Raw genomic sequence first — 25,562 nt, forward strand, 5'->3', positions numbered from 1 at the left:
TCCTTTGTTTATTTTAAAGGAGAATTCGAAATGACCCTTCCTGATGGGGCTGTTATTAGTGTAACAATCCGAAGTGATGTTTGCAACCCCCGAGGACACGTGTTTGCAGACTGGAGGCTTGTTTGTGTGGCTCAGACCTAGCTGCCTGGGTTTTGTTTACTATCCTTTTTATTGTGCACTCTAGTATAAAAGCGGATGTTCCTTCTGCCAAAGTGGAAGGAAATTCACATCCTTTCTCCACACCCTTCTCTTTAGATTGAGACAGGGAGGAGAGATGTATCCGCAGATACTTTGGCTCTTCCATCTACTCTAGTCTAGGGTCTTTTGAGTATTGCATCCGAAGAAGTGAGGTTTATACTCACGAAAGCTTATGCCCAAATAAATCTGTTAGTCTTTAAGGTGCCACCAGACTCTTTGTTGTTTTTGTAGATACAGACTAACACGGCTACCCCCTGATACTTGAGTATTGGGGGGCTCTTGTGTTTTCAGCAGCCAAGAGGCCTCGGAAGCTGGCGTGGGGAATGGGGAGCACTGAGCCAGAAGACACTTAGTGCCTGTAATAATTGGCCTGGAGGAAGGGAGTTGGGGGAGGGGAGTTCTCCTTGTACTATGATATATGTACAAAATATCTTTCTCTCATATGTGGGGGAACAGTTTTCTCCTGTCAGGGCAGTCTTTCTTATCTGAGCCCTATACGTTCTTGGCTGTGAACTTCTTGTTTGCTGAGTGGTTGAAATGTGTGAAAGAAATCAAGTGGTGTGTGTGTGTTTCTCCCCCTCCCTTCCTTTCTGTTAATGCATAAAGGATGCTCTCTCTAAGAATAAATGGCCTTGTATTGTTAGGGGAGGGTGGGGAGAGAGCTGGTTTTCTTGGCTATTGTTATTGCTCGTTCAGGCAGGTTCTAGTGTCTGCAGCAATTGTTCTATCCAGAGGGCAGAAGGTTTCTTCTCTAGGATCTAGGGGGCTATTGTTGGTCCATAATTAAGAGTCAAATGAATTCTACAGGTTGGGTTAAACAAAGACACCTTCTCAAAGACACCTCCCCCCTCCAAAAAAAAAACCTTAAGGGTATTAGCTTGTGGCATGATTTTCTGGAATTGGTCTTAAATTACTTGCCTTTACAACTTCCCTGACTGACTTCTAAGTGATGGGAAAACTTTCTGGCTAGTATTAAGTGTACAGAATTGTTTACCAGAGTCCAGATGGAGTGAAGTCCTTGGGAAAATTTATGCTATTTACAACGCATTATGAGCCTTTTTTTGTGTGTCATTGCTGATGTTTAAGATTGTGTAATGCTTCAACAAACTCTTGGGCTATTGATAGGATTAGATTTTGGGGGTTGTGACATTAAATATGTTAAGAAAATGTAAAGATAGATAATTCAAATTGACCTCTAGATATATTATCTTAAAAGTGAAAAAATACCTACAAATGTGAAATTCACATTTGCTCCTCATACAAGACTCTTGAATCTGTTTGTTTGACTTTTCTAAATACAGATGAGAGAAAGTAGGTTGCTTTAGTTAATTCACAGGTGTAAATTTGCACTCTGATCACTCTGAAAGGTGTGCTAAAATCCCATGGTCTTTTTACTAATTTAGTACATATAGTAGGCATTTACTTTTGTTACCAGTAGTCTTCAAATTGCAGTTCTCTAATCTGCTTTAACTATCTAGCTAAATTGCCCTAATCCAGTCTTCACAATGGTTGTGGTTAAAGAGTCAGAGCCATTTGATTGGATTCAGTGGCTGCCTGGAATGTGGGAGGTACTGCCCTTTTGCAACCCCCTTAGCCTTTTAATCTTTCAGCCAAATGTTCACATTCAACAATTTTGTTTAGCTGGCAATCTGAACATTTCAGTATCTCAAAGGCTTGCTGTCATGGCAACAGAGATTAGAGAGTAGTGTGGTTTCTCAGTTTTTGTGTTCTTTTCACTCTAGTCTCACAGGAAATTGTATGAAGAATGAATTCATATACATGCAAGTAATCTTCAGTCAGTGTAATGTAAATGGGATAATAGGTAAATTAAGAACAAACATGTTAGGAGTAGTTTTGAGCCAAAGGTACACCTTATTTTCCAGCTCTTGGCTTTATAGAATTCTCGGCGCTTGCAATTCCACTAACACCCACTGCTGTTGGCACACAGTGACTTTAATATAGGCTTCACACGTTAGAGTCCTGCAGTGCTGGCCATTGTCTATCACGCTGGTGTGCTGGCTTACTGTTTTAAACAACATCCCTTGGGTTTCACTCCAGAGAGCAATTTCTTTAAAGAACCGTCTCCTACTTGGCATCTGAAAATAGAACTCTCTGCAGACATTGGTTGCAATTTTAGATCTAGCCTATGCTATCAATGAAACTTCAGTTTTAAAAAAGACTTGCAAATCATTCAAGAGAATTTTTTTAAGGATTTAAGATTGAATCTTTTTTTCTGCTTTGGCTATACACACTATGGTGTATCTATAGATGTGACATGCCCAAAAAGCACCATTGTGACCGTAGATAACTATATAATTTTCAAGCCTGGCTGTTAAAATCAATTTCCAGTTGCTTTAATGTTTATGAATGAGTTGTCTCGTAAATTTGAATAATGTCTTGTCAGATACAAATTAGTTAATGCCCACAAAGAAACTCAGGTTTTAAATTTGTATAGTGTTGGAGGATATTTTATTGTGTTTGTTTACTCTTTGTTAAAAGCTTGGAGCAGATTCCCAAGAGTTGCAGTCACTGTTTAATTTTCACAGTATGCTCAAATGTCTATTTTTGGTCTGTTTATTCTGTTTCCTTACTGCAGAAAGTCATGTAAAACATGATAAATTGGATTTCATGAAGTCTAATTAAATCAATGACTGTGTTCTGCTGGCTCTTTTATGCAGAAACCACAAGTATGTTGTAAAAGTCGCCACTCCCCTAATATGTGGATAAAGTCAAAGTATGCTATAATTCTAAAATGTTTGAGCTATATTCATGAAGCCCATTTTGTGGTTAAGCCACCAGTGACATGTCTGAATAGGTAGATTTGACAGGTAGGCTAACCACTCCTAAGATTTTTGGTGTTAAAACCTGCCCCTTTCTCCACCCTTTAATTTTTTTTAAGCACAATTATTCCGTAAATGTTGGTCAACATATACTCTTCACCCATATTACACTTCTGTAATTTTAATTGCTCTTACACTGAGAAATGTTCAGATTATCAGTAGTATTATGTCCTAGATTTTGTTTATTGTGTGTGTGTGTGTGAGCTCACAACAGACCCTAAAACATGGGAATACTAAGCATGGATTATGAAAACTTTCTGTTTGTTTAGGGGGGGTGGGGAGAAATACAGAAAGTCTACAGCAACATTTTAGCTGTCTTCTATCTTTAAAATTAATAAATCTGGTAATATTCCAGAATGGAATTTACTTCTCCTGTATTGGTTTATTGGCTTTCATTAAGACGGTATTTCACATCTGAACGTTGTCTTCAGTGAATTAACCCACATGTGGCTAGTATCATTTATTTTATTCTTCTCGTATAGCTGTTGGTTTTACACTTAATCAGGGAATTCTATGCACATTTTATAAGTGCTTGTAAATTGCTGAAGAACATGTTCTGATTAATGAGTTTATAGAGATATGCTTTCCATATATTTTGTGCGTTACAAACACTACTTCTTGGGTGTAGTCTATTCAATGTGAAATAAAAGGGCAGAAAGGTCACTTGCTGTAATTAAAGAACAATGTCCATTGTTGTTTGATAGCAAACTGTTTTGAAAGCTACATAAGGGATTTGGCTGTTAAAATCATTGATGACTATGGGTGTCTAACAATAAGCACAGCTCAAGGTTCTAACGTGCTGTAGTGCTGTCTAGTAGTGTGACAGTGCTTTCTAAGCTGGGTGAAGAGGTGTTGCCCTTTGGCTGAGGAAAGCTTTCTGTGTGAACTTGCTGACCTCTGAGAATATGTATGACCCGCATTGCTATTGAATTCCTGTGCAAGGCTAAAGTAGCATTAAAACAATTGAAGGTGGTCTAGAATGTTTATATCACAAAGTGTTGAAGGTGATGAGGTTATTCTGAACTACAGGCAAATTATATTTCACTTAGGACATCAGTAATTTTACAATTTTAATAACTTCATAAATACCCATTAAAAAGAAAAGGATTGATTGTCCAGATGTCATGAGGTTAAGCATGTTCTCCACGTTAAATGGTTTCGCTGCAAGATTGTTTTAATTAGAGTTATATAAAGACTTTGTTTTTCCAAAGTAGCATTTTATAGTCCAATAAATGAAATGTATGTTAAAAGTGCTAAGCAAAATTCTCCCGTAACCACAGAGGTGTTCAATAACCAGAGTCAAGTAACATGGAAAGTACCATCTGTTCCTAGTTTTCAACATAAAGACAAGAATTGAATAGCTGAGATTTACTCATATTTTGACTCTTGCTTTTTAAAAATTATTTTAAAAAGTTCACCTGGAACTTTATAGAAACTTTCTGAATTGCAATAATACAAGCAAGACTGCGAAAACACATGTTCGTACGTATAATTTAACCAATTCCACTTTTATTTAAAGACATTTCCAGAAGTTCAGTCACTGAAGAATTTAGTATACTGAATCAGCTCCCGCAGGCAAACACAATGATGGCCATTTTTTCAAAGATCTTATTGTTTATCTAGAACCTGAATTATTCTATCAATTTTCTCCAATGAGGGAAAACGGTAAATTTAGTAAGCTCCTATCAGTTACCTAATTGTATGTGATAAAACCATTAACTAAAAATTTCCATGCAGAGACTTTGCTGTTCAAATAAGTGTCCTAAAATTGTTGATAGCTGGATTTTTTTTTTTTAAAGATACCTTTAAGTTCTGAACTGTTGGCAATAAGATTCTTGGCCGCAGACTATGAGCCCTGGATAAAACATCATTCGGCTTTTGTTTGAGGTCTTTTATTGAAGCTAATGACTGGTCTTGTGCCGCCCTGAGATAAATGACATTATCTCTGAGTGGGCTGACAGGAAACAGACATGTTAATGGTGAAGCTGCGGGGAGGATCTGCTATAGTTCTGACAAAAGAGTAAAGCATGGACCCCTGGTTGTGATCATTAACACATAATGCATTCCTGCTTTTCCTATGAGGGCCATGATAATTGGAAAGTATTTTATCAACAAGCACTTAAATCAATTCTGAAACTCCTAGTTTCTTTGCATGCTAAAACTAGTGTGGTTTTTTTGTTAAGAAATGTGTGATCTAGTTTTTAAAAGATGCCAGCTCTAGGCTGTATAATATTGACATCTATATGAGAATCTGTGGCCTGCTTTCCATTAATTGAACATGTCTTTTGGATGTTAAGCATTATGTTCTGCATTTGGACTGTGTTATCCTTGTGATTTGTATTTGTAAAAGTAGATATGAGGCCAAATGCTGCTTCTTTTATTCAGGCAAAAAGTTACATTGACTTCCGTGGGAGCAGGATTTATTCTGTGTTTTGTAAAACGTATATATTTATTAGGTTGGTATAAACTGCATTTCTCTATGAAAAAGGACAAGACTTGAAAGGTGTTTATGGGGTGATGGAACTTAATAGTACCGGTTAGAAAGCTGCGAGCTTGATGTCACTCAAGAATGGATAGGTCTGCTCCTTATCTCTAGGAGCAGGCCTCTTGCTCACCACTTCCATTGAGCAGGCAAGTGTGTTCTGTGAAGCAAAGGCAAATCTATTCTATTTGAAAGTTTACAGTGCCTGGCTGGTTCTAATGCATCTCCTGTGCACTTCCAACTTGCTTCAGTTTCTGAGATCAAAAAGAGAGCATGCTGCAGGTTGGCAGGTCACAGAACGTATACTATACTTATTTAAATCGTTACACAGAAATCTCAGTCATTTGGAGATCGAGTTGAGAAATGAAGTATGCGCTGTGCTCCAGGAGCACTCGGCAAAATCCTATGAGAAGTAGAGGTGGGAAATCAGAAGACACAAGCCATCGTTTTTCTGGTGCCCATGCTTGAGCAAGGATGGAAGTGATCCAAATATAGTCCTCTATCATAGGGTTACCATCCGTCTGTATTTCCCCGGACGTGTCCGGCTTTTGCGTCTCTAAATAACCCGTCCGGGAGGAATTGCTAACAAGGTTAAAATGTCTGGGGATTTTTTCTCCCTCGCCCGCCTCCCTCCCTCCATTCCATGCAGAGTGCGGCTGCTGATTGGGTGGCTGGGCCGATTGACCCACTCCCATTGGCCTCCAGCAGCCAGAACCCTCCCCTGCCCCCCCCCTCTGTCTGCAGCCCTGTGTAACACACAAACTGACCCACCGGGCAGCGTGTTTTGCAAACACGTGGAGCCAGAATGATAAGGGGAGTCTGGGGGGGGAGGGCAGTCAGGGAGTGGGGGAGTGTTGGATGGGTCCCCGGCCTCCACCTGCCACCCCCCCTCCACGCGTTGCGCCCCCGCCGTGGATCCTCCCTCCCTGCCTCTCCCTTGTCTGCTTGTACTGCCAGAGCCAGCAGCAACTGCTCTCTGCTGCCCCCGGGTCCTAGTGCCCCCATCCACTAATGGGAAGACAGGCTGCCCTTACCCTGCCCTTCCATCCTAGCCCTGAGCCTCTCCAATGCCCCAAATCCCTCAGCCCCAGCCCTCATCCCCCCACACCCTAATCCTCTGATCCATCCCTGAGCCCCCTCCTGCATCATGAACCCCTCATCCTCAGACCTACAGTCCTCACCCCTGCATCCCCTCCTATCCCCAAACTCCCTCCCAAACCCCCTCCCCCCCACACTCCCTCCCAAAGCCTGCACTGCCTCCCACCCCCAAACTCCATCTCAGAGCCTGCACACCCACCCCCTGCCCTAGCCCGGAGCCTGCATCCAGCACCCAAACTCTATCCCAGAACCTGCACCCTGCACCCCTCCTGCACCCTAATCCCTAGACCAGGACCTGCACCCCAGACCTCCTCCCCCTACCCAACCTCCCCCTCCCAGAGCCTTAGGCAGGTGGGTAGGGGTGGGTTCTGGGCACCACCAAAATTTCTACAACCCTGCCACCCATGTGAGTGGATAAGGGTTGGGGCAGTCAGGGGACAGGTAGGGTCCTGGGGGGTTCTCAGCAAGGGGCAGTCAGGAGACAAGAAGCAGGGGGGGTTGGGGTTCTGAGGGGGTAGTCAGGGGGTGGGAAGTGGGAGGGAGTGGATGGGGGCAGGGGCAGGGCTAGGGCGGGGCTTCCCCCTCCCCCCGGTGTCCTCTTTTTTGATTGTGGAAATATGGGAACCCTATCTATCATGTAATCTTTATTTCCCTTGAAGCCACTGAGGCTATGAATATAAGTAGGGACTACATGTGTGAGGTAAAAGTTGCAGGAATTGACTCAGGAAGGGTTACATCAGAAGGTTAGAGTGAATACTATAAAGAAATATGGAGATAAGAGGCTGCAAATATGAAATTAAGCGTATTGTGTAAGTAATGCCTAGATACTGTGCATGTACGTTCTTTGTAACTCAAGCCCTAACTGTATATAATTTTTCATCTTGCATACTGTGTTTGGCATGGTGTTACTGGTGCATGTGGCATCTAAGCATGCACTATACTGATGCTTATCAGACCTTACTCAAGATTCCTACCAGACTCTGACACAACCCATCAAGGCTCACACGTGGACAAATGATTAGTTTGAGCAAAATAACATGCAGGAGTTACACAAAGTGGGGGAGGTAATATCTTTTATTGGACCAAGCTCTGTTGGTGAGGGAGACAAGCTTTCGAGTTTAAACAGAGCTCTTCTTCAGGTCCTGGGACCGACACAACAACTCTGTATACATGCAGGAGTTTCCACCATCCCACGGGCAGGCTAGATTTCTTTCACAGCTATTTAGGCAGCTGCATACTGGCCCTCTAAATAAAGTTATTGAATAATCTCTATTGCTCTGTTTTACTCCCTTGCATAGCTCAAGCAGTAGGCAATAATGCATCTTCCTTACTTGTTCCATGGTACTCAATTGGTCTCCATGAGTATAATCAAGTTTTTGTAGTACTTCAGATTATCTCTTGCCCTCTAGCTGGGATAATTCCTGTTGGACAAAGTCTGTAGAGAGATTTATCAAATGGGAGTGTCAGGTTATTCTGTACTTAATCCATTAAGCACAATACAAGCTTTACACAATACTTATATAATGTCATAACATACAGTTATACTAGCCAGAATCCTCAACACATCACTACATTTCTATGAAGGGTTGGTGAGATTGTCCTGGTTCTTATTTGTGCCTTTTCCCCTTAAATTAGAAACATCAGGCCAGATCCTTAGATGGTGTAGCTCTATTGATTCCCTTACACCACTTGAGGATTCGGCCTATTTATGGTCAAAATCTCAGTTCAGCATTGTTATATTTACTTGTTAAGGGTTTTAAAACCGTTTTAAGGTTTCAGGGCTTGTCAAACTTCTAAGCCATTTTCACTACATTGAAAAATACATTTAGAACAAAATAGTTGATAAATGTGTCCTATTGGTAGTTTCAGAACATGCCAGTGTAAATCTTCATCTGAAGCATTCAAATTTTAAATCCGATGTATTCTTCAATCTTACCTATGAAAAATCAGCAGTTGAGTGCAAGCAATGAATTGCTACTTGAACTATAAAGACTAGCCTAGAACTGCTCTGTGCTATAGCTGAGGTTGCACTAATCACTCTGTTGCAGTTTCTCTTTAATTCAGACTAAATGGTCTTGGCAATTGGAACAAAGCATTTACACTTGAAAGAAAGGTTGTAAAACTATTCAGAGTGGCGTGACTGACAATTGAGTTGTTTGTATTTTTTTTTTTAATTTTGTTTTTGTAGAAGAGAAAATTGAAAGAAAAATCAAGAGGGGAGATTGGCACTTTTCTCCTATGGCTGTTGAATTTTGATTAAAATACCTTTTGGGAATAGATCAGATAACTTATGGACGCATGTGGTGAATTGTGATGTCTGTCTTGCTTGGATTTACACTTCAGGCTGCACAGTCTTGGTGTCTGTGTCCCTTATGAGTGCTAAAATCCTGGGTCAACACTGTGATTAAAAATACATTATGCTTTAGTGTGAGAGAAGTTTAATAATATTAGTATTCTTATTTAATCTAGGTAGGCAAATACTACTAAACCTGAAAAGAAAGATTTCACCTTTTCCAGCACTTTGCATACACAATGTCTTCAGAAACTCTACAAACCAAAGCTAGTGTCCATTTAAATTTTGAGGTTATTTTTCCTAGTAAATTTTAAAAACAAAAAAAGCAATGCTTAGGTGAATTTTGAATCCTTTACAAGAAATCCTTTCTGACTCATGACTACAGACAGTTGTGTGGAAAAAATAATTATTGCAAACAATGAAATTGTTCTTGATTTTTTTCATTTAACTTTTTTCTAATTTTTATGTCATCTCAGTCTGAATATTATTATTCACAGGAACTATCCCTGCTTGACAACTGTGCTTTCTGCCTCCTGGGAACCTTCACAGTCAACTAGTAACATAAGAAATATGTGCCCACAGGGACATTTTAAGTATATTCCAATCACAACATGTGAATGCAGCTTTTACAGTTAAAAGAACAGATGAAAATATACAGTATTGATTATATTTTGTATTTTGATTAGTAATTTTAAAAAGCTGATGTTCAGGTTGTGGTATTGTCTCATTATGTTAACCAGGAAGTAAATGGCATTGTGCCACAGAAGTATAATTTTACTTAAAGGAACTTTAAAGGTTTTGATGTGTTTTCTTTTCCTCTTATTTCCCTGATGGCTTCTTTTTATTGAAGGGTAACTTGAGGAGAGCTGGTAGCAATTTTATTGCCTTCCCATGACAGTTTGAAATAATAGTTTGGTCTTTGGTTGCCAGTCAACTTTCTACTAGTTAGCTTGATTCTGGTTTTTATCATGTGGCAATGGAATATAAAACGTATATGTTTGTAGTTGGTTCTAAGAAACTGGCTCTTTTTTTATGCTTCAATTAGCAACAGAAGACTAAGCTCCAATTGGTCACACTTTTGTAAACTCCTAGAAGTCACCTTCTTTCATCCTTTTGATTAAAGAAAGCTCCCAAGTTTAGGATCAGTTTCCCAGGAAAGCTTGACGCACATCTGGCCTCTTTAGCTGTTCACACTATACAGTTTAATTTTGCACACTGTTAGTCTTTCACATTAGCCATTGACTTAATTCAGAGGTTTTGTTTAAGTTCTTTCCTATCCAAAAGCACAATCCACTCAAAAACTACCTTCAGTGATATTTCAGCTATGCTATAATGACCTATGCTAGAAAATGTTTTGAGTCTGTCAGAGCAGTACTACGATAGGTGTTTGCTAAATAAACTTAGATTTTATATTTTTTTGCTGTTTCTTCCACCTCTTTGGAAGAGTCACAAGCAACTTGTAACCTCCTTTCACGCAGTGTAGAGGGCCAGACCAAATTATTTTTGGATTTCCTGTCAACTCCTTGGCTGATTTTTATGGATGGCTCATGTTAAAAGCAACAATAATGTTTGAATTGGAAGGGTTTGGTCTTTGGGTTTTTATTTTTCATGGAGAACTGTTTATTTGTGTGTGGTTTGCCACAGTACATGGATAATACTATCAAATCTGGGCTTTATTATAAGCTTATAACTGTAGAGCATCAGCAGTAGTTGTGTGTTTCTGGGTTTCAAGTCTTTGTCTGTTTTTCTTTTTGGGGGAGGAAAATGAAATTAGATCTATATCTTAGCAACAAAGAGTGAAAATTAGATACACAAACAAATCAGAAATTGACCCCTTTTCTCAACAGGAATCAGTGGTGATGTTGGAAGTTTTACATACGATTGGCCAAATATCTAAGAAGTTGTTAGTTTATTTTTTTCCCTGAAGATATATGAAAGATACACCTGGAGTATATTTGAGTATTAATTTACTAATTCTCCCTTAATCGAATGTTATGTGATGTACACATGAAGATTAAATTGTGCTGAGATCTGGACTTTGAGAAAAAATATTTCATTTTGGTCATAATTTGAACATAACATATATGTTCTTGCTTCACATTATCAATTACTATAGAAAAAGAAATTCAGATTCCCTACTCTTTTTTAGCTGGTATGAAGGTATAATTTGATATAACTAGGATAATATTGCTTGTTGCTGTTAAAAAATAAAACAAAATATAAAAACATGCTATTGTTTAAAAAAAATATAGCAACTAAGCTTTTCAGAATCCAGCTACTTTTGGCCAGTTGTGTACATTTACATTCTTTGTCCAAATCCTTCATCAGCCTTTCCCATGATGCTTCAGCAGATGCCAGACACTGAAGTAGAAGGCAGGCAGCTGTTTCCATTACACCATTGCTATACTATCCACCATAATTGGTGTATTTCTTTCTTTTTTTTTCTTCCCCTCTGTTCCCCTCACTTTTAAATACATTTTCTCCCACTGACATTTGGGAACTCTGATTTATCTGTCCCCAGGTTATCTTGTCATTGCTAGTATTTTTTTGAAAAAAATCTCTTATTTTTTTCCATGAAGAGCCTGATTCTGCAACTCTTGATCATGTTGAGTCTGCAATCCTTACTCACGTTGAGTAGCAGTTTCCCGCATTAGTTGTCCCTGGGATTACTTGCATTAGTAAATACTACTCAACATGCATATAAATTTGAGACTAGGACCTTAAGTTAATAATTTGATTTATGTCTCTGATAACTGTTGTGTGATTTTTACATTGTCTGAATATATACTTTGCACTCTTACACTTTCCTTTTCTACCCACTCCGCTGAAAATAATAGTTTCATAGCTCTATGCTGTTATTGCTGATATGACTGAGAGAACTGCATGCAGTACAGTGAAGCACATTCATTTTCATCTAGTACCCGTTTATTGCCTTGAGCACTGTAAATCTGTCAGCTCTTCACGATGCTTTCACCTCTTTCTTCATTTGCTCCAGCTTCTAGTTTGACAATGTTCCCCTGAGGCAGAATTCTAATCTGCTTCCAATTAGTTGCAAAATGTGACTGAAATTTCCACATTATGACTGCTGTTTTACTTGCACGCACACATCTAGAAACAAATTAATGCTCTTGAATATTTATTTTTTGAGCCCTTGGATTTACTTTCGGAGGAAAAGTTGCCAACTGTTTTCAAGTGACTTGCAAGGTTTACGGTTTTCCTCAAACTCTAATATTTTGCATAGATTTAAAGATGCCCTCTGAATTTTTTAAAAACCTACCCATAAACCTTCCCAGCTTTCTGAGATTATTGAAAATGTAGTACATATGGAGAAGATATAAAAAGAAATTGCTCTAGTTTTATCTCCTCATTTATAATTATCTTGCCAATTCAAAATATAAGAATTCCGATCCTGTGGGGATCACCAACACCACAGAAATCTTTTTTTTTCTGCTGATTTAAGATAATGTGCAGGAAAAAGAAAATGCTTATTTTCTACTCTTCTTCCATCTGTCAACTAAGAGTAATTATTTGATTGGTGGAGGAAGAGTCTTAGATTCATCTTATTTCCTGGTGTTGGCAAGATTAGAATAGATATGGCTAATTAAAATGTGAGTGTGTTCCTTTTAAATGTATATTGTAATGGATAGGACGTGATCCTGCAAACTTTTCTGACAGCAGTACTTATACTCATGTGAGTAGTTCAGTTAGGACTACTACCATTATAATAGGACCACTTGGATGAGTAGGAAATAGTGCCATAAAGACTTACAGAACTAGACCTTAAAACACAGGAACCTAAAACTCTAGAGGACCTGAACGTGCAGACCTTGTTTAGGCAAAACTCCCATTGACATTCCCTCCATATTGCATTTCCACCTCACTGTATTATATCTCTAGTAGCATATCTGGAGAAATGCTGTGTATTTAACTCAAGTATACCGGTAGCTAAATTTATAGGTGCAAATCTTTAGTAGAGCTTAGCACTCTACAGCTTGGCAGATTGATGTCAGCAGCTGTAATAGACTTTAAATAGGCTTGCAGAATTTCACTGAAAGTAAATTGCCGAAGTTGATATTGCTAAGTACCTGTCATTTCTAAATGAGATTTGCACCTGTAAATTTAGCTATTGGTACACTATCAACAATTCTATTATTTATGGACAGGAAAATGTAAAAAATAATTACATTTCATTAGCTACATTACGCTTATGTATTAGCATATAACCGTCACACTCTCTTTTCTGTCCGTTCATATAAACATGAATGTAGATACACACATATATGCAATATCTTTGGGCTCATGCAAAATCTTTGGAGAACTGATTTTCATTCACCAGGAAATGGTTAAAATAGAGGCAAAGGAAGATGACCTTGATATTACTCAGTTTCTCTTGGATCATAAAGCTCTGAGATAAAGATTGGAAACCTAACATAATTTTTTTTTATTTTGTTTACTCCACTAACCTCCAATGATGCACATCACCTTTTTATGAGGAAACAATATTTACACACATTGTGAAAGCTCAGCAACATTTTTTTAAAAATGAAACATCAAAAGTCTCTGAGCTTCAATACTAATTCCAGGATGAATTGCATTTACTATGATTTGTCGGTTGTTAAGAAGAAAGTGCACAGACAATTAAAATTCAAGTGGAATGCATGTATTTACAATATACAATAACTGACTTGAAGAAATCCAAAGTGAATAATCAGGGCCAGCACATTTCAAAATATTATTAATTTTGCAGGCAAAAGCCATGGTGCTTCTGAGAAGCATTAAATGCTTTTGTTGATGGCTTATAGTTTTATAAACTCTAAATGAGCTTATTGCCTTTTAACCATCATGAGCACTAAATAACAGAAGAACCTATGAACCTCCGCATTGGACAGCAGCCAAGCAGCCACAGAAAGGAAAAAGAAATGAATGGTTTAATTGTAGAGCAAATCATTTGTTTACAGATTAAGACCTATTTGGTAGCCAAATCCTATGGACAAGGAGGTGAAAGAATGAGACACTGAGGTACAGGAAATGAATGTCTGGCTTTATATTTTGTGACCATGTTCTGCTATTTTTACCCCCTCCTAAACTAGAAAAGGCAAGGAAAAAATGAATTGTTTAATGGTGAGGACCGCTGAGCAAAGTGCACATATTTAAAAACAACAAAAGGGTGGGGGAAGGGAAGTGTCGGTATGCCTTTGCAGTCTGACAGGAACCTGACAACTCGAGCTACTTCCAGCTAAGGGGCACCAGTTGTTGGCAAGAAGAGCTTGCCTCTTTTGTTTGCCTGATTTTAAAAGGGGGGGGGGGGAAGAGAAATGCCTTTGCTAATCTGAACAAACATAATACATTCTCTTTAACCTGTCTGCCTGAAATGCAATTTGGCCTGCTCACAGAAGCTTTAAAAAAAAAGAGTTGTGTAAATGGGTCTTTGTTTCAATATCGTAATTCATTAGTGGCCAGTGCTAGTGGTCAGAAAGGCCTGTGGTTATTGCTTTATTGCTATACATTTTTTTAAAAAAAGACCAGTTGACTGGTGGCTTGTGAATTTCAGGATATCATTTTCATGACTCATTTGGTTTAAAGATCAAAAGCAAGAAAGCATTATAACAAAAGTGGTATTAACCTCTCTATATTAAAGATTGCTTAATGTTTCTGTTGCCGGCACAGGGGCCCGAGGATAGCAACAGTGAGGTTCGGTGCCCGGAGTGCTTCACGCCAATAAACATACCGGGGTGGAGAAACAATCAAAGTTTATTTGAGATCTCAAAGTGGTGCAAGGAGACAGGCAAGTCTCAAATCGAGCACACCAGCAAAAACAGTTTCTCTCTTCTTTATACATTTTACAACTAAGCCCCCTCCTCTCTCCCCCTCTCTACCACCCCCCCCACGCCCCCTCCCCTTTCTACCAAAGACATGTTTATACATTTAAGCAACTAAATCATTCTAGGACTATAAATCTAGCTTGTTAGTAACTTCTCTCTAAACAGTTATTTGGTCCTGTTTACCCTTAGTTTATTACCCCTTCCTCAGCTAGAAACATGCAAACCTCATCATTATTGTTTGGTACCTGAAATGAGCAAGGTAATTGCTAACTAGCTATTTACACATTCCAATACCTGTCCTTGGCTGTTAAGGTCGATCAGAGTTAAACATGGAAGGACAGAGTTTAAACATGGAAGAACTCTCAGGCAGGCCTAGTAACCCCAACAGTTCCCTCCTTTGAGAATACTCAACAAGCTTTTGGCTGAGTTTTCTCATATTCTGTAGACAAGATACGATTAAGTGCCATGGAGCTGGGGCTCTCAATGAGAGAGAATGCTGGGATTTCTGGGGAACGAGGGGCACAAAGCTTACGGAGGAGCAATTTAAAACAAGCAATCAGAAGGAGGGTGACCAGGCACAGTACCACACCTGTAAGGAGGAGATGCACAAGGCTATTTCCCAGTCCTCCCAGGTTGGGCAACCAACTCCAAAGGGAATCAAAAACTGTGGGTTCCTTTTCCTGAGCCTTCCACTGATCCAAAGCCTGTTCGGCTGACAGGACGTGCTTGTTAATGTCCTGTGAGTTTTCTGGGACATAAGTACAACATTCACTCCCAATAAGGACACACACCCCGCCCTGGGAGGCTAAAATATAATCTAAGGCCTGTCTATTTTGCAGGGACAGCAATCGGAGCTGGTAAAGCTCTGAATTAAGGCTTTTCTCTATGGCCAAGGTCTCATTGGCATACTTGGTGAGAAACACAGAGAGCCTACGATAAAATTGAGCCAGTCATCCTACCCCATAGGATGGGAGGAAGATCATACCCAATCTGTCTCCTTCTGTAATGGGCTCTGGGGTGGCATACAAAGATCTATGCTGCCTGGCGCGGCCAGGGGGCAGTTTAGGGAGGACACGAAGGGGAGGGGCAAGATATCCTAGATAACAACTTCCATACCACTGATGCGGTAGCCACTTATAGGCAGAGGCACCGCAAATATAAAAGGAGTGTCCATTCCCTACCAAGCCATTGTAACCGCTACTCCACCTATTTACTTGTCCGTCATTAAACGATCCGAACCGGGCAGTAGAGTCGGACTTGCCATGAACATAGACAGGGATGGAAGCATCACTGTTAGGGGATAAATAATACTGACAGGTGCTATTCCCAGCAAACCAGGTGTGATTGCTGGACTTAAACTGTCGATAGCACACCAACCCAGGGGCTACTGGCCGTAACCTAATAGGGGAAGGGATATATGTTGAGTTGGTCTGCGGCTTCCAGGGGTCGTCCCTTAATGCATACTGGGACTCAATGGTACAGTTCTGTGACAAGGGGGTACCTGAGGCATTTTTCCCCCTACTGAACCATCCCTAACAGATATCTGACCAATTCTGGGGAACCACCCTCCAGGGTAACCCTGCAGCATGGTGTGGGATTTGGGAGCATACCCAGCAGTTGGAGAGGTTAAACTCTTGGGCAAAGCGAACCTTCAGGGACTCATATGTGTTTGTCTCTAAGTTAGTAGGGATTCCTTTCCATCCCGCATGTGCTTGGGGGGGAAATGGGAGTTAACAAGAGGAGTATCCCTATGGCAAAGAGTACCACTATGGCAGACCCTGGATCTGAACTCATATTAGGCAGGTGATCCTAGGGCCTAACAATCACAATTCCCCAAATACCCACAAAATAACAATTACCAATAGTAAGCAGATTAAAAACAAAAGGGACCAGGCCACCAGGTTAGGCCGGTCCTGTAAAAACAAATACAACCAACGCTCAGAGGTCTCGCAGGGAGTGCGCTGTGACTGTCCAAAGAGATCACAGGGCATTCCCAGCAGACACTATTGTCATCTGAACAACAGCTTAAGTCCCAAATCGTCGCTGGCAGTCTTCTCTGCAGGCTGGACGGTCCACCGTTCAGGAGCAGGCACTGCTTTCAGACGAGAGTGATGAATCCAGTTTTTGTGTCCCTCAACCTTTGCTGCTGTATGGGAGACCAGCAGGACGGTGTGGGGTCCCTTCCACTTCTCTTGGAGAGGCTCGTCCTTCCAGGTCCGGACGAGTACAGAATCGTCTGGCTGCAAGGAGTGGATCGGGGCATCCAACGGGAGAGGTTGCAAATCTTTGGTATACCTGTGGAGAGAACAGAGAACAGCAGACAGAGAGCACATATACTGAGATAAGAAGCCACACCCCATTTCCCACTCCCCTGCCAGAACCGGTGTACCATTCATAGGCCATGCCCTTCCAAACATAATCTCGAAGGGACTAAGCCCTAACCTGCCCTTAGGGAGAGCACGAATGCGGAGCAGAACAAGGGGCAAAGCATCAGGCCACTTAAGGAAAGCCTCTTGGCAAACCTTTGAGAGGTGCCACTTAAGTGTCTGATTTGTACGCTCCACTACCCCACTGGCCTGCGGTCGCCATGGCGTGTGAAGCTTCCAGGGGATCTGTAGGGCATCCGATATCTTCTGAACAACTTGAGATGTGAAGTGTGTTCCGTTGTCAGAGTCCATCCACTGGGGGAGCAATCTGAGCCTTACTCTGTGCTACTCGATATCCTCGGAGTCCAACAAAGTTCAGGAGGCTCACAGTGGCTTTAAGGCAAGAGGTTAGACCCATTGCAGCAATTAACAAGTCATCCACATATTGCAGGAGGAGGACTTTGTCCTCATTGTCCCACTCCTCCAAGTCTCTAGCCAGGGCCTGGCTGAAAAGGGTGGGGGAATTTTTAAATCCCTGAGCCAACACTGTCCAGCAAAGCTGCTTTCTAACCCTCCTTTTGTCCTCCCATTCGAAGGAGAAAATCTCCTGAGACTGGAGGTCAACCGGAATCGTGAAGAAAGCATCCTTTAAATCCAGGACTGAAAAATGGGTGTACTGCCCCCCTATAGAGGCCAACAGTGTATACGGATTTGGAACAAGGGGGTGTAGAGTCTTAACCCGCTCATTAACTGCTCTCAGGTCCTGGACCAGCCGGTATGTGCCATTGGGCTTTTGCACAGGCAAGATAGGAGTGTTCCAAGCTGACTGGCATTCTCGAAGTACCCCACACTTTAGGAACTGGTATATAGTTTCCTGCAATCCCTCTCTGGCTTCCCTTTTGATCGGATATTGCTTAATTCGCACTGGACCTTTTCCTGGCAAGAGCTGAACAGTAATAGGAGTATGATGGGCTGCCTTTCCTGGGATCCCTGATGCCCATACCAGAGGAAAAACCCGCTTCTCCCACTGACTCCACTCTGGGGCTTGCATGGCTGAGGGCTCAATTGCAAGTGTCATTATCCAGGCATTCTCTGGAGGTAAGGTGAGGCTTATTTCATCTTGAGTGAAATGCAGGGTGGCACCTAAGCGACAAAGCAGATCCCGTCCCAATAGAGGCGTTGGACAATCAGGGAGGTAAACCAGTCTGTGAGATAGAGTTCTGTTTCCCAAAGCACATTCCGCTGGGGCATATACTGGGCACTTAGTTCCTTTCCCTGTGGCTCCCACCACAGTGAGAGAATCTGCCACAGGCAGCTGCAGGGGTTGGTTTACAGCAGTTCGTGCAGCTCCAAAGTCTATTAAAAAGTCTATGTCTGAATCTCCCACCCACATTTTTACTCGGGGTTCCGGGGGCAGGATAGTCCGTCTCCCCTGACACCCCTATTCTTGGTCCTCCGCTGCCATCATAGGGGTACCTTCCCTTTCGGGGCACTCATTTTTCCAATGTCCCTCCTTTCGGCATATGGCACACTGGTTGCGACCCAGACGCCTTTCCTGTAAGCCAAGGCGCCCACGCCCACGTCCTCTCATTCCCCGGCCCCTTCCACCTTCCTGAAATCTTCCCCTGCCACCAGCCTGTACTGCTGCAACCATCATTTTCACTTGCCTCTTTTCCTTTTCTCCTTCCCTAAGGCTGTAAGCCCTGTTTGCAGTTTCCAAAATCTGTGCCATTGTCATGCCCATCAAATCCTCCTTTTTCTGCAGTTTCCTTTTAATATCAGGGGCGGCACGGCTGGTAAAGATACCCTTTATAATTGCCTCAGTAGCCTGATCATCGGGGTTTGCATTAGTAGTTTGCCTGATGGTATCCCGAATACGCTGCAGAAAAGCAACCGGACTCTCTTTTGGCTCCTGTACTAGCTCATACGGCTTAGCCCAATTGTTATGTCGGACAGCTGAGTGTCGGAGACCATGTAATAGGAGCTCCTTGTATACAGTGAGACAGGTGAGATCTGCCGGCACGTTGGGATTCCACCGGGGGTCTGCTGTAGGGATCTGAACTGCAGCAACAGGAACGTTTGCTGCGTTTGCCTCATGTCTAAGCTGTGCCTCCTCCCGTGCCTTAGACACAACCTGATTACGCTCCACCTCAGACAGCAGGGTCCGCATAAGGACATTACAGTCATCCCAGTCAGGCTTATGGCTAGCCAGACACCCTTCAAAGACCGAGATAAACTTGCTTGGATTCGTAGAGAATTCCCCTGCCTGTGCCTTAAAAGCTGCTAGGTCCACTGGGTTAAAAGGCACATGGGTATAAACCTGCATTGTAGTGGCTGGGCGATTGTCTGTTCCAGGACGGGCTATCCGAGTCTCAGTAATCAATGGATAGAATCCCACCGAGGGGGCAATCTCTGGGACCTGAGGCACCCTATGTTTATACAGTGGGGGTGTTGGAGCCGAAGGGGACACCGACTCTGACATTACAACCGGGGGAGGGTTCTGAGAACTAACATTTACTACCGAACCTGTCGGAGTCAAATTACACTTTTGCAAAAGATCTGATCTATCTCTTAACAACATAAACAACTGTACATACATATGTTCATTCCATTTACCCGTACGCTGACAAAACAAAAGCAATTGAAGGATCGTATTATAATTAAGTGATCCCTCCGGTGGCCACCTTTCCTGGTCCTCTAGCTGATATTGAGGCCAGTCTACTGTACAGAATCTTTTTAATTTACTTTTAATCAACGGATCCGATCCAAACACTTTCCAGTTCACCAGAATGCATTCTAAGGGTGTACACCTTGCCCTGCCTGCAGTACTCTGTCCCTGCCCCATACTCTAGGGAGACACTGGGCGTCCCCAGGTCAAAACAGGTAAAGTCCCCACTGGACTGTTCCTACCTTATCCAAGGGTCCGGTTCTGCACCGTCACCGTCGCCCTATCAACGGGACCGGTTCCCCACCGTCGCCCGCAGCTGCTTCTCCACTAATCAAGCGCGTTGCACCGTTGTGCCCTCCGGGGTCGACCAAATCACGTCTCCGCCGAGGCCCCCGATGAAGTCACCGGTGCGCGCTGGGCGTCGGTCGTCGCCGTAATCCGTCGGCCACCAGGAGGGATCCGGGCAAGGCTAAATTTCAGCCTCGAGCCCACCCAGGGACACCAAGACTGTTGCCGGCACAGGGGCCCGAGGATAGCAACAGTGAGGTTCGGTGCCCGGAGTGCTTCACGCCAATAAACATACCGGGGTGGAGAAACAATCAAAGTTTATTTGAGATCTCAAAGTGGTGCAAGGAGACAGGCAAGTCTCAAATCGAGCACACCAGCAAAAACAGTTTCTCTCTTCTTTATACATTTTACAACTAAGCCCCCTCCTCTCTCCCCCTCTCTACCACCCCCCCCACTCCCCCTCCCCTTTCTACCAAAGACATGTTTATACATTTAAGCAACTAAATCATTCTAGGGCTATAAATCTAGCTTGTTAGTAACTTCTCTCTAAACAGTTATTTGGTCCTGTTTACCCTTAGTTTATTACCCCTTCCTCAGCTAGAAACATGCAAACCTCATCATTATTGTTTGGTACCTGAAATGAGCAAGGTAATTGCTAACTAGCTATTTACACATTCCAATACCTGTCCTTGGCTGTGAAGGTCGATCAGAGTTAAACATGGAAGGACAGAGTTTAAACATGGAAGAACTCTCAGGCAGGCCTAGTAACCCCAACATTTCCATTCTAAACACCTGTTTTTTCAGTTACAAAACGTTCACATTTTGAGCTGAAATTTCCCTCCTCAGCCCCACCACCATGGATACTTTCAGCAAAAAAACGAGTTAGCTACTTTTGAGTATGAGGAGAGTGGATTAGAAAAAAAGACCCCTTCCTCTTTTTTTAAGCATCCTTTTTTAAAACAGCCCTAGTGATAAATCAGCTCAGTAGGCTAGCCCTTATTGAAAAATATCACTGAGTGTTTCAATGAAAATTGTTCTGATTTGACTGACTTATGAGCCTTTTGAAAAACACACTTTGGGCATGTGTAGAGTAGGTGGTATGAATTTTTTTTAGCAACATTCAGAATGAAGGGAAGCAGTGTTGCACATGTGAGCATGGCTAATTTAGCTGCATAATGAAACTTTTACTAAAGATGTGTAGTTAATACCTCTTTCATGAAGAGTTTTATAAAGCGATGTCTCCACCATTTAAGAAGGATTTTTTTTTTAAACCTTGGAGTAATTAGCATGTGTGAGCTATGCTGAGGTAAAAACACAGTGAAGATAAGGTGGTTTTAGTTTTACCAAGCACTAAACTAGGCAAGGTCAGCGCTATACACCTTGCCCATCCTCACAGTAAAACTCAAGTGCTTTTTCTTCATTGTGTTTTTACCACAAGAGAGCTGACATTCTGCAGCCTGCTGAGACCCAGGGAAGCTTAAAACACCTGAGGACAAAGGGGTTGATTCCTTCACAGTAGTCTGGTGACCTGCTGGCAGGGAGGTAGTTAAGCTGAAGTAAATAATACATCTTCTTTAACAGTGAAGATGTTGCCTGAGGTAGGCATTGAATTAGGGAGACAGTAAACTAATTTGCCTCCATGTGTACCCACAGTGCACAATTCCTTGGCTACAATTTGGAGGATGAAACAATTGACTTTTCAGATAATTTAAGCCCCAGTCCAGCAATCAGATCTGCATGGTCATGATCTTTGCAGCCAGACAGCTTCACTGGGGCTCTCTGTTCAGGCCTGTTTACAGGATTAGGGCTTTAGTTGATCCAAATATTTCAGCAAATTTTGACTGGTACTTTCAGTTGTTGTTCTTAATCTGTAGCATGTTGTGTAAATACATTTTACTGTGTACTTTTAGGGTGGGATTTTCAAAGCTACCTCTAAAGGAATTGAATTGGGCATTCAGATCTCTCATACAGCTTTGAAAATTTCAACCTTAAAAAAACTGTGCTGAAGCCTTAGCTGGTGTCACTGTTCCATAAAAATCAGTTTTATGGATTCTGTTTGTCCACCAAACTTGGTGTGGTATTCAGTACTAGAAGATGTTACACATAAGGGCTTGTTTATTTTAAACCAGTTGACTTTAACTGGTGCAAAAGGTTGTATGGGAACTCTTATTTCTGTTTAAACCTGATTCCGATTTATCTTAATTTTAAATACGACCTTTTAAACTGAAATAGAGTCCATGCAGGGGTTTGCATGAGTTTAGTTAAACTGTGTTAATTAAACTAGTGCAAATTTGTGTGCTGACAAGGTCTAAGATATAGAAAAAAATGTATCGTAGTCTGTTGCATTTGAGATATAATTGAAATATTTATTGTAATGTATACTTGCAAGGAGAAAAAGTTGTACATGTGACCTTAATTGTGGCATTTTCTGACTTTTGAGAGCTTAGTTATGCAACCTTAACTTTCACTTAACATAATCTTCTTAATGGAATACTGTCTATTGTTATAATTTTAAACATTTTCCTTCTCAATTCTGTTACAAATAAACACATAAGGGAAATAGTGATGTGTGTTATTAAAGAAGTACTTGTACTTAACAAAATTTTAGTCTACTACAGGATTAAGGTATGAACAAGAGGCTTCCTATTAAGATGGTGTTTTCAATATTAGCTTCCACCTATATATATATATATATATAAAATTAAGAGCCGACATACCCCAAAAGACATTAAGTTATACTCCAAATCACAGGCCATTTTTCAAATTGCATTTAGGGATTGATCTTGGAAGCATTCGCAACATAACCACTGACTCACTAGGAGCAGAATTGAGCCCTAAATGTAATCTGAGAAATGATCTGTTATGTGTGGCATAATTATATGCATATTTGTATATGGGTATAAATCCTAGGTTTTTTTCCTTGGCAATGGAAGGGATATTTTCTTCTGGAACATTAAAACTACAGTCTGTTATCTGATATGTACTCGCTACAAGGAGCGTTGACATCATATGTTAAATGATTGAAAGCAGTATTCTAAGTGACCCTTAAGGAACCTTACTTTACTTTATGTTCTGGTATTGTGATCTTGTTCACATTGTACTTTTAAATGTGTATGATATTACTGGCAAGTTACCATGATAGCCTGTGACTGAATGGGGATTTTTTCAGTTTGTTTTTGCAAGCAGGTCCTCAAAGTGATGATGTATTTTGCATCCAGTTATATATTTTTAATAGCATTTGTTGTTACTGATGCTTCCAACAATATGCAAATGGATTTTCATCATGCTTCACGGTAAAATGCTATTACTGAAGATATAAGGCATAGTTTCTTAAACTCAGAGGGCAAAGTTCGTCCTTTGCATGCATCTGCAAGGCTTCTATTAACTTCTAATGGCTCAAATTCATCCCAGGCTTATGTTTAATTTCTAACAAATAAAGTATGTACAAATGTATGTTTGTTTTATTAATAATACCATGTGTCTTAAGTGATGATACATAAAAGTTAATCTATCTTGTATATTTCTGTCTGGGAGAGACAAAGAGGGAAAAATAAGAAATATTCCCTTGGATATAGGGCCCAGTGAAGTCAAAGGAAGTTTTGCTCTTGATTTCAATGGGAGCAGGTTTTAGCTCTTTTAAGTTACTTGACCTACGGATTTTTGGAAATTCATTATGTACTCATCTTTGGTTTACTGTGGGAGCCAAAGGGCTGGTAAAATAGCTGAGAAAAACAGAGGAAGTTGTTGACATAGAACCAGTTCATTAAGATAAAAGTGGATGATGATGATGATGACAATTATAGCAGCTTTAAAGTTTTTTTTGTTGTCTTGAAACTGTGATTAACAAATTGTAATCCTTCCAAGAAAACCCTTGTGAATTTAGCATTACCTCCAGAAGTTGAAAGGAGTGATTTAAACCACCAAAATAACTCACATGGTAAATATCACATAGGCGATGAAGCTTTGGTGATTTTCAATTGCTGAGTTTAAGGTACGACTATAGCAAAATGTGTGTGTGCACATGTGTGAGAGAGAGAACTGTGTGTGAGAGTGCATGAGAGAGCTCTGTGTGTGTGAGTGAAAAAGAGAGAGTTGCCCATACACAAGTAATGTCGCTGGGGTTACTCATATGAGGAGAGACAACTTCTGTGAATAAGGTTGCAACGCTAAATTTATTCATTCTCGTATTTTCCATTTTTGACCTTGAGAAAGTCCGCTGAAGCGTAAAACTGAGTGCCAACAGTTTCTTGTACAGAAATCTTTTTTTGCATAAATAGGCTGTTTCATTTTAGTCATGGCTAAATGCGTAATGATTTTTCTCTGAGAAGTCAAGTTATGAACAGGAGAGGAGATCTTTGTTGTTTTGAGATTAATTGAAACTCTCTATTCTAAATTATATTTAAATTACACGTTTGTAAAACTGTATCTCTTGCTCACATTAACTATGGGGTTGGATCAATCCGAGCTTGGGTGGCTAGCCTGAGCCTCCACGACTTCAGCCATGACCATGCTAATATCTTTAGTATGCTAGCTCAAGCACCGCAAGTGTGAGTGTGTCTCCTCAGGCTGGGAGGCTCACATCCAGGTTCAGTGTAAGTGTACCCTAATTGAGTTAGCAACAAGGAGAGGAAGGTTGGTTTGTCCAATAGCTAGGGTGCTAGTCGAGATCTCAGAATGTCCCTTTTAATTCCCTGCTCTGCCACAAACTTCCTGTGTGATCTTAGGCAAGTCTGAGTGTGACTCTTTTTCCTATCTTTAAAATGGAAATAATAGTACTTCCCTACTTCACAGGTGTGTTGTGAGGATAGATCTATTAAAGGTTGTGAGCCACTTACATAGGATGAACAGGAGTACTTGTGGCACCTTAGAGACTAACAAATTTATTAGAGCATAAGCTTTCGTGGACTACAGCCGTGGGCTGTAGTCCACGAAAGCTTATGCTCTAATAAATTTGTTAGTCTCTAAGGTGCCACAAGTACTCCTGTTCTTCTTTTTGCGGATACAGACTAACACGGCTGCTACTCTGAAACCTTACATAGGATGATAATGGGGACCATATAAGTACCAACAGTGTATAGCAATCCATTATGTGACTGATTAACCTGGCAACCCTACGATGGTGACACTTTGCAGCACAGGCTGTGTTCTTCAGAGAATCAAGGAGAGTACATTCCCTACATCATCCATCTATAGCAGACTTTCATCAGATGAGGATTGGGTGGGACACAACTGTCAAAATAACTATGGTGGGGCGTGTGGAAGGAAAAGGGAGAGAATATGGGATATTCTCTTTTCTCTTTCTATACAGCTTTCTCTGTCCCTTCCACAATGGGCCATATGGAGAAAGGGGTACTGTCAGGGGGAGGAATGAGCCACTTTAAGCAGCTTGTTTCCTTCCTTCACAAACTAAAATCTGTATGAGATATGCGTAAATACTGCTTAGAGCAGCATTAACTCCTCATCTGAGCTCCTTCAGAGCCATAGGCTAGGTCTTCACTATGTGCCTT

At 41.1% G+C, this 25,562-nt stretch overlaps 1 protein-coding gene across 5 annotated transcripts in view; it reads left to right on the forward strand.

Moving 5' to 3' along the window:
- The window catches only part of ZNF608 (zinc finger protein 608), a 116,174-nt gene that overhangs the window by 4,661 nt on the left and 85,951 nt on the right, over positions 1–25,562 (forward strand). The gene's annotated exons all lie outside the window — the stretch shown is intronic.

Source organism: Malaclemys terrapin, chromosome 6, assembly GCF_027887155.1.
Source record: "Malaclemys terrapin pileata isolate rMalTer1 chromosome 6, rMalTer1.hap1, whole genome shotgun sequence".
Lineage (NCBI taxonomy): Eukaryota > Metazoa > Chordata > Testudines > Emydidae > Malaclemys > Malaclemys terrapin.